Here is an 11,187-nt window from a genome sequence, read left to right as displayed (position 1 = left end):
GAGGACAAGACTCTAAGATAGGCTGGATCTGCCCGAAGCTGGGTCCCGCCTCTTAATAACCCCTCTCTGCAAGGTGCCTCCCCAGTACGCAGTGGAGAGAGGTTACTTTAACCCAAATATTTGTCAAAGAACCACCCCCAGTTGGACAGTTGGACAAGCTAGAAAATGTCCAGGACAGAGCCCCAGCTCAGGGCCCAGGTCACACAAACTAGGGTGGGTAAACACAGGGAGTGAGCGTCCTTCCACGCCTGGAGACAGGGCTAAGGCCACAGGGAAGCACACGTCCCTGGTGGCAAAGGCTAGCCTTGAAGTCCCTCAGCTCTCCGCGGAGTCCTCGGCCTGAGCACCCAGCCACGTGTGGGAATGCTTGTTTATTCTGCTGGCTGACTCTGTTTTGTGCTGCTACAATGAAATATCTGGCGAGGAGTAATTTGCAAGCAGCAGAAACTTGTTTCTCACGACTCCGGAGGCTGGGGAGCCCCAGTCAAGGTGAAGACATCTTGCAGGGCCACCCTTCTGCATGGTTCCATGGTGGAAGGCGGAAGGGCAAGAGGAGGGACAGGGTGGGACGGGGGCCTTGCGTGCTCTTTTATAATAAATTTACTCCCAAGTTTGTTATCTCATTCCTGAGAATGGACCCCGTGATTTGATCACCTCTTAAAGGTTCCTGCTCTTAATGCTGTCGCAGTAGCAATTTTTAGCTTCAAGCCAAAGCCAGTGCCTATACATGTGCCATGTCCTGCAGAGAATAACCCCTTGTGTTAGTTACTTTTCTCTCCTTGCTGAGACAAAACACCCGACATCCAAAATTAAGGCAGGAAAGGTTCATTTATCTCACAGTGTGTGGAGGTTTCAATCCATAATCAGCTGGCTCCAAGGCAGGGTGGCACATGGCACAGGGTCAACAGTTCAAGGTGGCAGAAGACTACAGAGACAGCAAGAGCAAAAGGGGAGAGAGCAAGCCTCTTTTCCTCCTTTATATTGTAAGCAGGCTACCCCCACCCAGGGGCTTAATCAACATTTGCTACACAAATGCATAAACGGGTGAATGTACGAATGAATGGATGAATAGATGAATGAATGGGTGAACAGATAAATGAATGAATGAGTGTATAGGTGAAGGAATAGTACTGGTGCCCAACAGCTTATGCATCAGAGTTAGTTCAAGTCTTTCATTCAAAATATAGCGCAGGTGTTCAGGATGGTAGCCACCATCCAAAGCTTTACTTAAAACACAAGGGGACGAATGTACTCCAGCATTAGAAGAGCTAAGAATACAGGGATTTGTGCTGTTATGGGTTAGATAATTATTCTAGTTCTGGTTTTGTCCACCCTCGATGTAAGTTGTGTGTATTTTTCGCTGTTTTAAGTATTTCTTATTTAATTTCTTTTCTCCAGGACAAGGCTCCACCAGATGGAGCCTGGCTGCCTGTGCATACTATTTTAACTTGTCATATGTCAGTGGTGTAAGTCTCCTTGTGGGATCTAACAGCCGAGAGGGTTCACAGACAGCCAATAAGCCGCGCTATCACAGCTCCACCATGAATGTTTTCTGTTTTGTTTTGTTTTCCACAATGAGTGTTATTATGGTGACTATTCTCAGACACCTGAGGGGCCTGCTGGCGCAGGGTAATGACATCAAAGTCAGTGCCACCACCGACTGGTAGTCTTCAGGGTGTTGATCAGCCCATGGGTGAGTCTCAGTTGCATGATCTGAAAAGTGGGTACAATACTGGCACCTTCTCCAGTGCCCCTGGCCAGTGTGGAAGGAAATCAGGGTCAGGAAGTTCTCTGAGGGCTCTGAGCACGTGCTCAGCAGATGGCCCTCAGCACCGCAGCATTCCTGTGAATTCTGATGTTGGAGGAGGGCAGCTGCAGCTTCCCACAACACACAAACACAGCCATGACTGTCACCTGAGCAGGCCACACATTTGCCTCAGAGTGGCCAGCTTGGCTTGGTGCTTGTCCCCAACAGGCCCTGAGGATGTGCGGACAGGGAAGGCCCTCCCAGGTAAACCTCCCCTGGAGTGCAGGCGGTGGGCACACCAGGTCTCCCTGGGAGGCCAGGGCCTGGCCCACAGGTGAGTGGAAGTCAGCGGGTACACAGGGGCTTTACCTACCTGCCACATGGACCCCCGAGCTCTCTGCAGCCTGTTCAGGGGACCCCAGAAATACGGAGGGTATTTACTCACTACCTGTAAGGTTTGGGGGAGGGAGACTTATTATTTTTAATAATTTCTTACTATTTTTTTTTAGGGAGGGTTCCTGTACCAGGAATCAAACTCACAACCTTGCGCTTGCCAGGCAGGAACTGTGCCTCTGAGCTAAATCCCCAGCCCCACTGTTTTAAATTATTTCCTAATAATTGTGTTTATTAGGAATGATCAGTTATGCATAATCATGATGTAGTGTTATTTATAAAATTAAGTAGCATGCCTCATAATTGAAGAAACTAATAATGAGACCAGATTTATAGTATAAATTGGAAAATGGGCACTCTCTAGACGCTGCTGAGGCCAACCTCTGCCCCTGCACAACTTTCTTTTCTGACAGTGAGTCTGCATTGGCTGGTCTTCTGTGACTTCATGGATAACTGTCCACAAAAAACAACCCCAAGGCACAAAACCCTTTGGTTCAATCAATCTAGCCATCAGCAGCGTCCTGCCGGACCACTGGTATATATGCAAGAATCTTTAAAATATGCTCCCTCTTGGAAGAGCCTTATCCAGACAGGGGTGTTCAGCCAAAAACTTCCACACAGCAGTCGCCCACTCTGTGGGTTCACTGTCAGAATCAATAGGTGCGCACGGAGGTCAGAGGAAGCGATGGTTTCCAGGTCTGTATTGAATGTGTACCACTTGAATGGATATCCAAAGTACTTTGGATGCCCTTGGGGGGGATTCAGGAAATCTGTAGCAGCTTGGGGTCTGGGAGCTGAATCTCAGACTATTGGTCTTCCTCGATGCCTACAAAGAAAGTCATTTTTTCTTCTTGAGATATAGACGCAGAGGGCTGGGGATTTAGCTTAGTGGCAAAGCGCCTGCCTGGCAAGCGCAAGGTCGTGAGTTCAGTTCCTGGTACAGGAGAAAAACCAAAGAAAAAAGAGATATAGACGCAGAATTGCTTTTCCTAGTAGCGTGATTCCTTGGCCACTTTTATTGAAGTTGGAAAAAAAAATCTTTTCTCTGCAAAAGCTTGTGTCATCTATGTAATCGGGTGCCAAAACCCTTTTGTCTTATTGTTATCACAGTTAAATACCAATAACTCTAGTTATTCCTGCTGTGTGGGTGGTTTGCTTTGTACCAGGCACTGTGTTAGGCTCTTAACTACACTCTGTTACTCTACTCTCTGAGGTATAATCATCCTCATTTAACCAATGATGAAGGGAGGCTGGGAACGCGGTTTATTTGGAGACTCTGCCCAGGAGGTGACAGGTGATCTGCTCCAGGGAAAACCCAGAGCTGCCTTGTCTTCTTCGCCTTCCCTGTATTGTAGATGCCGTGGAGCAAAAGGTGCTCACAGTCTGTTTTTCCTGGGTATTCCATGTATTGAGAACTCCCCCCTCGTCAGCAGTGTTCAGGAGTGGAGTCCAGAGAGGGGACTGGATCCCAAGGCTGCCCAGCTCATCGGTGGATGAGCCCATTGAGGAGTTCATAGCTGAAGGGGCTGTCGGGAGGTGGGGCCTACTTGGAGGAAGTGGGTCACTGGGGGTGGCCTTGGGAGGATATATCCTGTCCCTCCCTCCTCTGGTTCTCCCTTGACCTCCCTGCTTCCTGGCTCCCATGAGGTGAGCAACTCTTTTCCCCTACACCCTTCTGCCATGATGTTGCTGCTTTGGAGCCGGCCAACCATGGACTACAACCACTAAAACCATAAGCCAAATAAATTTTTCCTTCTTCAAGTTCTTTTCTTGGGTGTTTGGTCCCAGCAATAGTAAGCTAACTAACCCAGTGACTTAGTGAGACAGCCAGACTTTCTCTGGGTAACCAGAGAGCAGAGCCCAGCAACCATTTTACCTGCGTGCACTCCCTACAATGCACATAAGACAGAAGAACCGGAGGGAGGGGAGATGAATCATTCGTGAGGGAAACAGGCAGAATATGCTGTTCTTGCTCCCAGTTTTCTGGTGTCTCTTGATGAGGCAGCATCTCTGAAATTAGCAAGGACAACAGCAGTACCATGTACTGAGGACTTATTCTTGACTGCCCATGAATTATGCAGCAGGAGTACAGCTCAGAAGTAACTGGTGAGCAAATGTGAGTGGGGAGAGAAGTATATTGCCTTCCCTCCCTCTAAGCAGCCAAAAGTGAGGACATGGAGCTAGTGAGCTGGTTAAGAGCATTATGGTGGGGTTTAGCAGCCTCGGTCAAATGTTGCTTCCTCTACTCATTAGTCACAAAGGCAGCAAGTGCAAAGGCCCTGAGGCAGATTTGTGCCTACATACAGAGGCCATGTAATGAGGTCAGTGTGGTCAAGGGGAACAAGCCAGGAAGAGAGTAAGCAAAAGAAGAGGGCAGGAAAGTGTGGGTACTCCTCCACTCCTCCACACAGGATCTTGCTTGGTGTGTGGCCTTTTCTAATGAGGAGAGAGTCATCAAGGGGCTGGGAATAGAGAGAGAATTGTTCTGATTCACTTTTAAGAGAATCCCTGTGGACCTCAACCTCCTCATCCAAGGATTGGCAGACTTCTCCTGGAAAGAACTTGTGGTCAGCAGAACGATGACCCCATGTCTACATCCTGATTCCTGAACCCCTGAGTCTGTTTGTTATGTGGTGAGAGAGACTTCACAGGTGAGATTGAATTAATGTTGCAGAGACAGGGAGATAATTTTGGATTACCTGAGTGGTTCGATCATACAGGTCCTTGCAAAGGAACAAACTGTCATGCAGTGTGGGAAGGACTCCATCCCACTGAGAAGATGGGGGCTGGGGCCACAAGCCAAGGAAAGCGGGGGGCTCTGGGAACCAAATGGGTAATGAGGCAGAGCCTCCTTTTAGCTTCCAGAGGGACTCTGCAGATGTGATGCTTTGGTTTTAGTCCAGTGAGACCCATGTCAGACTTCTAATCTTCAGAACTGTCAGAGAAATCATTCGTGTTGTTTGAAGCCGCCGAGTGTGTGGCAATCTGCGACAGCTACCACAGGAAATGAACAGAAAGTCACAGAATGCACATTTTCGGGGGTGGGGATCCTATGGTCTTTTTCACTTCTCAACTCTGCCACTGTCAGAAAAGCATGGGTGTGGCTGGGTTCGGTCCAAGGACCGTCATTTGCTGACTCCTGCCCTAACTCATTACGTGGGAATTAGCAATAGCATCAACTTCAGGATGTGGTTCTGTGAGCACTCATGAAATAATGCATATAAAGCTTTTAGCAGAGCCCGAGAGAAAGCAAGCACCCCAAAATGGTCCTTGTTATTTATCTTTTCTCAATATTGTTGCATTGGTTATATGAAGAATACGCCTGATTTTCGAGTACTCTGCCCATCCGAATGCCATAATGCTAAGGCAAGATCTATTTGTCAGGTTACTTCTGATTAGCCAGCTGATAGACACAGAGAGGGGCCACGCAGCTTGGGGAGGAAGAATGAAAGGTGAATGTCTCCACTGAAAATGACAACCTGGAGCAGATCTGATGAAAGACAAATGTCTCCCCGGCTCACCACTCTCCCAGCTTTGAGTGGCACTGGGCTCTCCTGCTCCTTCTCCCTCATCCCAGCATTGACATATTTTATTACTAATTGCTTCTTCAAACCTCATCAATGATCTTTTGCACTTTCTGCAAAGAAATGTTGAAAGCTTTTAATGAAGAAATTAATTATGTATAGTCTTGAATGCAAATTAGACTAATTAATTGTAGCATTGATACCCTCTCCTAGCACAAAATATGAGAAGTGGCATTATACATATTTATAAGGCGCGGTGCATTTTGACAGATGCCTGCAGACTGTGATGAAAGGTGGTCAAAGTGTCTGGAACGGACGCCTTTTTCTCTGACAGATAAATATGGTTGCGTTCTGGAAGAAGTTTGGTTTTCTTGTCCACAGTTGCAACTTTGGAAGGTTGAGACAGGAAAACTTTGGGCATAAAATGGAATTTCTCCAAAATGGAAAACATCAGCAGAGCAGAGGTGCTTGGAATCATCCCTGAATATGTCCTAGAAAAATGCATTTGGGTGCTCTTGGTTCCATTAGGAAAGGTGCCTTTGCTTCTCCAAGAGCCACTGTCTGAGTGCTGGGGTAGCATTCGCCTCTTTGAACTGTGTTTGGTTCCACTGCAGGAGAAATGAGTGGTCAGCTGTGTGACTATCCGTGGACCACTAGGAAGCAAAGTTCTGCCTCAGTGAAGTCTGACCCAGAGATCCCACCAGGGAAAAAATGGCCGCAATGTTCTACAGCTTCTTCCTTGAAGAGGGAGAGTTTATTTGTCCCTCCTCTGGATCCCCAGCCTTGCCCTGTGCCTTGTGCTGGTTGATCAGTGGTACTCCAGCCAATGTGACGGAGAACTGCTGCTCCCGGGAGCCCTCTGCCATCAGGAAAACAAGCCCCAGATTGGAGTGATACCAGCCTAAAGCAGCCAGCCCCTGCCAAGCCAGCCGGACCAGAAGACTGTCCAGCCAATCAACAGAATCACATGAAATTAAAAGAACATGCTTGCTGTTTTATGCCATTTGTTTGGGGATGGCTTGTTACACAGCAAAGGCTAATTGATACAATTTAACACCAGAATTTCAGAACATCTTCTTCTCCTATTTGAGGGAGGTAGGTGTTAAGTTCCTTGTTAGTGAGTGGTAGGTACTGACTGCTTCTTACAAGGTCTTCCCTAGATAAAGACCAGCCACAGGGGAGACAGACAATAAAGAGGTCAACAAGAGGAAGCCATACTGCATTACAAATTGAAGGACAAAGAAGAAAGAAGACCCTTGTTTGAGCAAGGGTGGTAGTAGCTAATGTTGTCTTCCAACAACTTTCTCCTGCTCTGTCTTTTGCCTTCTAGCTAAACCCAAAGAGGCTGGGATGGAGGCTGAAGGCGCCAAAGCTTGCCCTCTAGCTCTCTGCCTGCCTCCCAGTTGTGCCCACATGACCCAGTCCTGGCCAGCAGACCCAGGGGAACCTGCTGGGCACCCTTTCTAAGGCTTGCCTCCCTGATAGTGCAGCAGCACAATTCCAAAATGTTCCCTCCAGGATTTCTCACCCTGATCCCTGGCACTGTGAATGTGCCCAGTTGTCAGAGCTGTTGGCATTGCATGCCACGAGGGGTTTTGCAGTGTAACTAAGGCTGCCAATGGGTCCACTTTGCTGGAGTGGAAAGGGCAACTGTGCAGCCATGTCTGACTGCAGAGCCCTTGAAGCACAGACCACTGTCTTGGCTGGAGCGCAGGAGAAATCTGCACTGTGACCCGAAAGCAGAGATGCCTCAGGGGCAGGTCTGCCCATGGCCGCTGGGGCTGAGCGCACCTGGTGGGCAGGCACAAGACAGAGGTTTCAGTCTTCCGTGCATGCAGGGGGGACCTGTCTCTTCCTGGTGGAGGTTCAATGTCACCGGGTCACAAGTATCCTTGGGAGACGCTGAGCAGCTGTGTGTAAGAGCAGCAGGGGACAGGGTCACATGCTGCGTGCTGCCCTAGGGAGAAAACCAGACAGGAGACAGCTGGGCCAGGGATCTGCACACTGCTCCAGCCCTGTGTGCAGCCCAGCCCACCTCACCGCCCAGCCCCCGGGACATCGCCATATTTGATGATCCGTGGCTTGGATCCCCTCAACTAAGGGTAGATTCTGGAGATTTTGTGCCATATAGTGTCCTTGCATGCGGAGGGACAAGGCTGGATCACGACCTTACCAGTCACAGCCTTCAGCCTGGCCCAACACCCCTCCCGATCTGCGTCTTCCAGTTCCACCGGCTTTGCCCGTGGGCAAGCAAGTGTCTCCGACCGGAGTCAGTCAGGTGCTGCCTGGCAACAGCAGGGCACTTGTCTAGGAGTGAGTGCATTGGAGTGAGTGCAGAGTGGCTTTGACAGCCGCCGGGCTGCCCCTCATCCCAGGGTGTGTGGCACCTCTTCCCTCTGAGCAGTGCGGGTGTCCAAGCGTGGGCTCTGGGAGGGTGCAGACGACTTGGGTCCGGCTGACCTACACGGTGGCTGGCACAGCCACACGTGGGTACTGGATAGGGACAGCAGGACCGCTTAGGGCTCCATGATTTGGTGATCCTTCCCCAGCGGTGGCTTTGGAGCCTCGCCCAGACTTAGGTACATCAAGTTGTTCCTGGCAGGTGTCATCATTGGGGCAGTTGTGAGTTGTATCCCCAGCTCTTCTTGCTGGAATGAGTGAAGGAAGAGTCGCGGCTCCCCTCCTTTCCTGGTGGGAGCCCCTCAGAACCCTGTCCTCCCTAGGCGCCCACCCCCCGCCCTCGTGCAGGTGGGCGGAGCTGAAGCGCAGCTGTTTCAGCCACAGTTTCCTCGGAAGAAGCTAGACGAAGAGCATAGAGGAATTGGTTACCCAGCCCAGCTGTAAGGGTCGTGACACTCGCCGCGTGAAGGAAGACTCCAAGAGACGCTCTCTCATGCAAAAAGCAAGGGGATTTTTATTCACCAAGCATGCATGGGGCTCACTGACCTCGCAGGAACAGAGAGCCCTGAGCCAGGTTAGCTCTGGCTTTTTAACCCGAAAAACCACAAAGGAGGGGAGTTGTAAGCGTCACTACAGAGGAGGGGAAAGTGCTCTGTGTCAACACAAGATGTTCTTTCTCCCAAGGACAGGAGATAATGTCCGGACATTCCCAGCGCCTTCTTTCTGGGCAGTCTCATGCTGCTTATCTATGGGTCAGAAGCTAGCTGGTTTCCACAAAAATCTTTACTTTTACATTTCTACAAGCATTTTCCAAATCATATTCTGGGCCTCCTTGAGAAGAGTCCCACTCCTGGGAGGCCTGCTCAGAGTCTCTCCAGGAAGCTGGGAGCGGGAAGCAGGAGACTGGAGCTGGCAAAGACCTACAAACTTACTCACGGGCTACGTGTGTGCAGCGGGAAACGGAAGTCACAGAGATCAACCAAGGGACATGGACGTGTCCAGGGTCACACTGTAGGTTAGTACCACATCCTGATAACGACCCAGGCCCTAAGAACCTGTGGCGCTAACTCAAGCCTGACATAAACTCAGCTTCAACAGCAGTGTTTCTCTCTTATATCTCAGGATAAGTAGTTTGGGCTGATGGCCTCTGAAGTCAGAGACTCTTTCTCTTTAAAGACACAATGTAGAAAGATGCATAAAAAAATTTTTTAACTGTCACCACTCCCTAAAAGGTTAGTTCCAGGAAGGGTTGGGAAGCGAGTGGGTGGGGCTATGTGCCAATAAAACTTTATTTATAAAGCCACATGGACTGCAGCACTTGGCTGCAGGCCATAGTTTGCTAGCCTCTGTTCTAAGGCAGCAAGCTCCCTCCCTCCCCAGGGCCTTTCTCTTCTTTGCATGTCCCTCTACACCACCTAAGTCTTTGCCCAGGTATCACCCCAGCCCCCAAAGGTCCCTGCTACCCACTGAGCTCCGGCCGGCCCCAGTCTTGTTCAGCTGTCTGCGTGGCATGGGGTGAGACTTACTGTGAATGACAAGGTCGGAAGACAGAGTTGGCCGGAGAGCAAGTCCCACCTCCTCATCCGGATTCCCCGCCCAGATGCTGGAGACAGAGCTGTGAGCAGTGAGTGCAGTATCACGGTTGCCACACACAGGTGAGCAGGGAGGGCTGCAAGGCCTCCGGGATGCACTGGTCAGGCTCCAAAGGGAGGTGACGTTAGCAGAGGGAATAGCATGCCCGGATGCTCAGAGGCCAATGGTTCAGCATGCAAAGCGCACATCTCCGTGACAGGGGAGAGCACAGGACGGTGGACAGTGAGTAGAAGGGGACAGTCCCTGTCCACGGGGCTAAGGAGCCTGGCTGCTGGGGTGAAGGCTCTGAGCCTGGGAGCAGCAGCCTCAGATTTAGGTTAGGAAAGCTCCCAGCCTGCAGTCTGAGGAGGAAGTGGCCTGTGGGGCAGCTGGCCAGGGACTCTTGCTAGGAGGGGACCTAGGATGGTCAGACAAGGGACTCTGCGCGTGACCTCAGCTGCCTTGCTGTCGAGGAAACAGGATGGAGGGGCGTGGTGGTCACCGTGGCAAGCTGGGGCACATGTGCCTGGCCACAGCAAGGCTTTCAGCAGCACCGCTGGCCCCGAGCTGGGCCACCCTGTGTTCCTGGCACTGACCTGTGTGCCACAGGCTGTTTAACACCACACTGGAGTCTGACCACTGGTTTTGTTTTCAGACTGGGTTCGAACCCAGGGCCTCAGGCATCCCAGGTGAGTCTGACCACTGGATGCCAGCTGGGACAGCCAGAAATGTCACCAGGCACTGCCAGGCATCTCCAGCTAGGAGCACAGACTCGTCTACACGGAGCAGCTCAGGCGCAGGCTACCCCGTGGGAACATAGTGTTTTGGAGCCTTTCAGCTCCCAAAAGCTCTTCATGTTCCATGTTGGTAAAAACATCATTAAAAAAGAAGCACCAGCCAATGCCACATGTGACAGATAAATGCACATCTGGGCCCCAGTCTGGCAGCCCTGAGGTCTGCGGTCTATTACAGTCCCCAAGGTGAGAGATGGTCACTGCGATTCTTAGCAGATTGATTCCAGGTTCCCTCCGGGACTCGCCGCAGGGGCCTCCCCTGAGTAGTAGCTCGCTTAGTATGTGCCAGATGAGCCAACAAAAGAATCTGACAGTTATTATACTAATCCTTCAGATCCCTTGTTCTGCCCTCGTTTCTATTTGACACACAAATCCCTGATCTTTCACATCACTGGAGCCCATTTCTCTCCCCTTCCTCCCTTCTCCAGGGACTTAAGGGTTCAAAAAAATCATCTGAACTTGCAAACCTGATCCCATACAGCTGCCAGCCTCAGCGGGTGCCCTCCCCGGAAACCAAAGCCCCGGGACACACGGGGGAGCCACACACGCACGCCCTCCCAGACCCTCTTTGAGAAAAGCGCCAGGCCATGTGTGGGAAAATGCCATGCGCTTTGTGGCGGTCAAGATGACGAGTTTATGTTGAAAATGTTCTGCTCTGGATAAAAGTAAATAAAACAAAACCTTGTTCCGTAGAATGAACATCAATGTTTATTTTTCACACCGCCCGCATTTGGGACGCCCCTGCCCTCTCCCCCTG

Source organism: Chinchilla lanigera, unplaced genomic scaffold, assembly GCF_000276665.1.
Source record: "Chinchilla lanigera isolate Chin_1 unplaced genomic scaffold, ChiLan1.0 scaffold00044, whole genome shotgun sequence".
NCBI lineage: Eukaryota > Metazoa > Chordata > Mammalia > Rodentia > Chinchillidae > Chinchilla > Chinchilla lanigera.
This window is presented reverse-complemented; position numbering follows the sequence as displayed.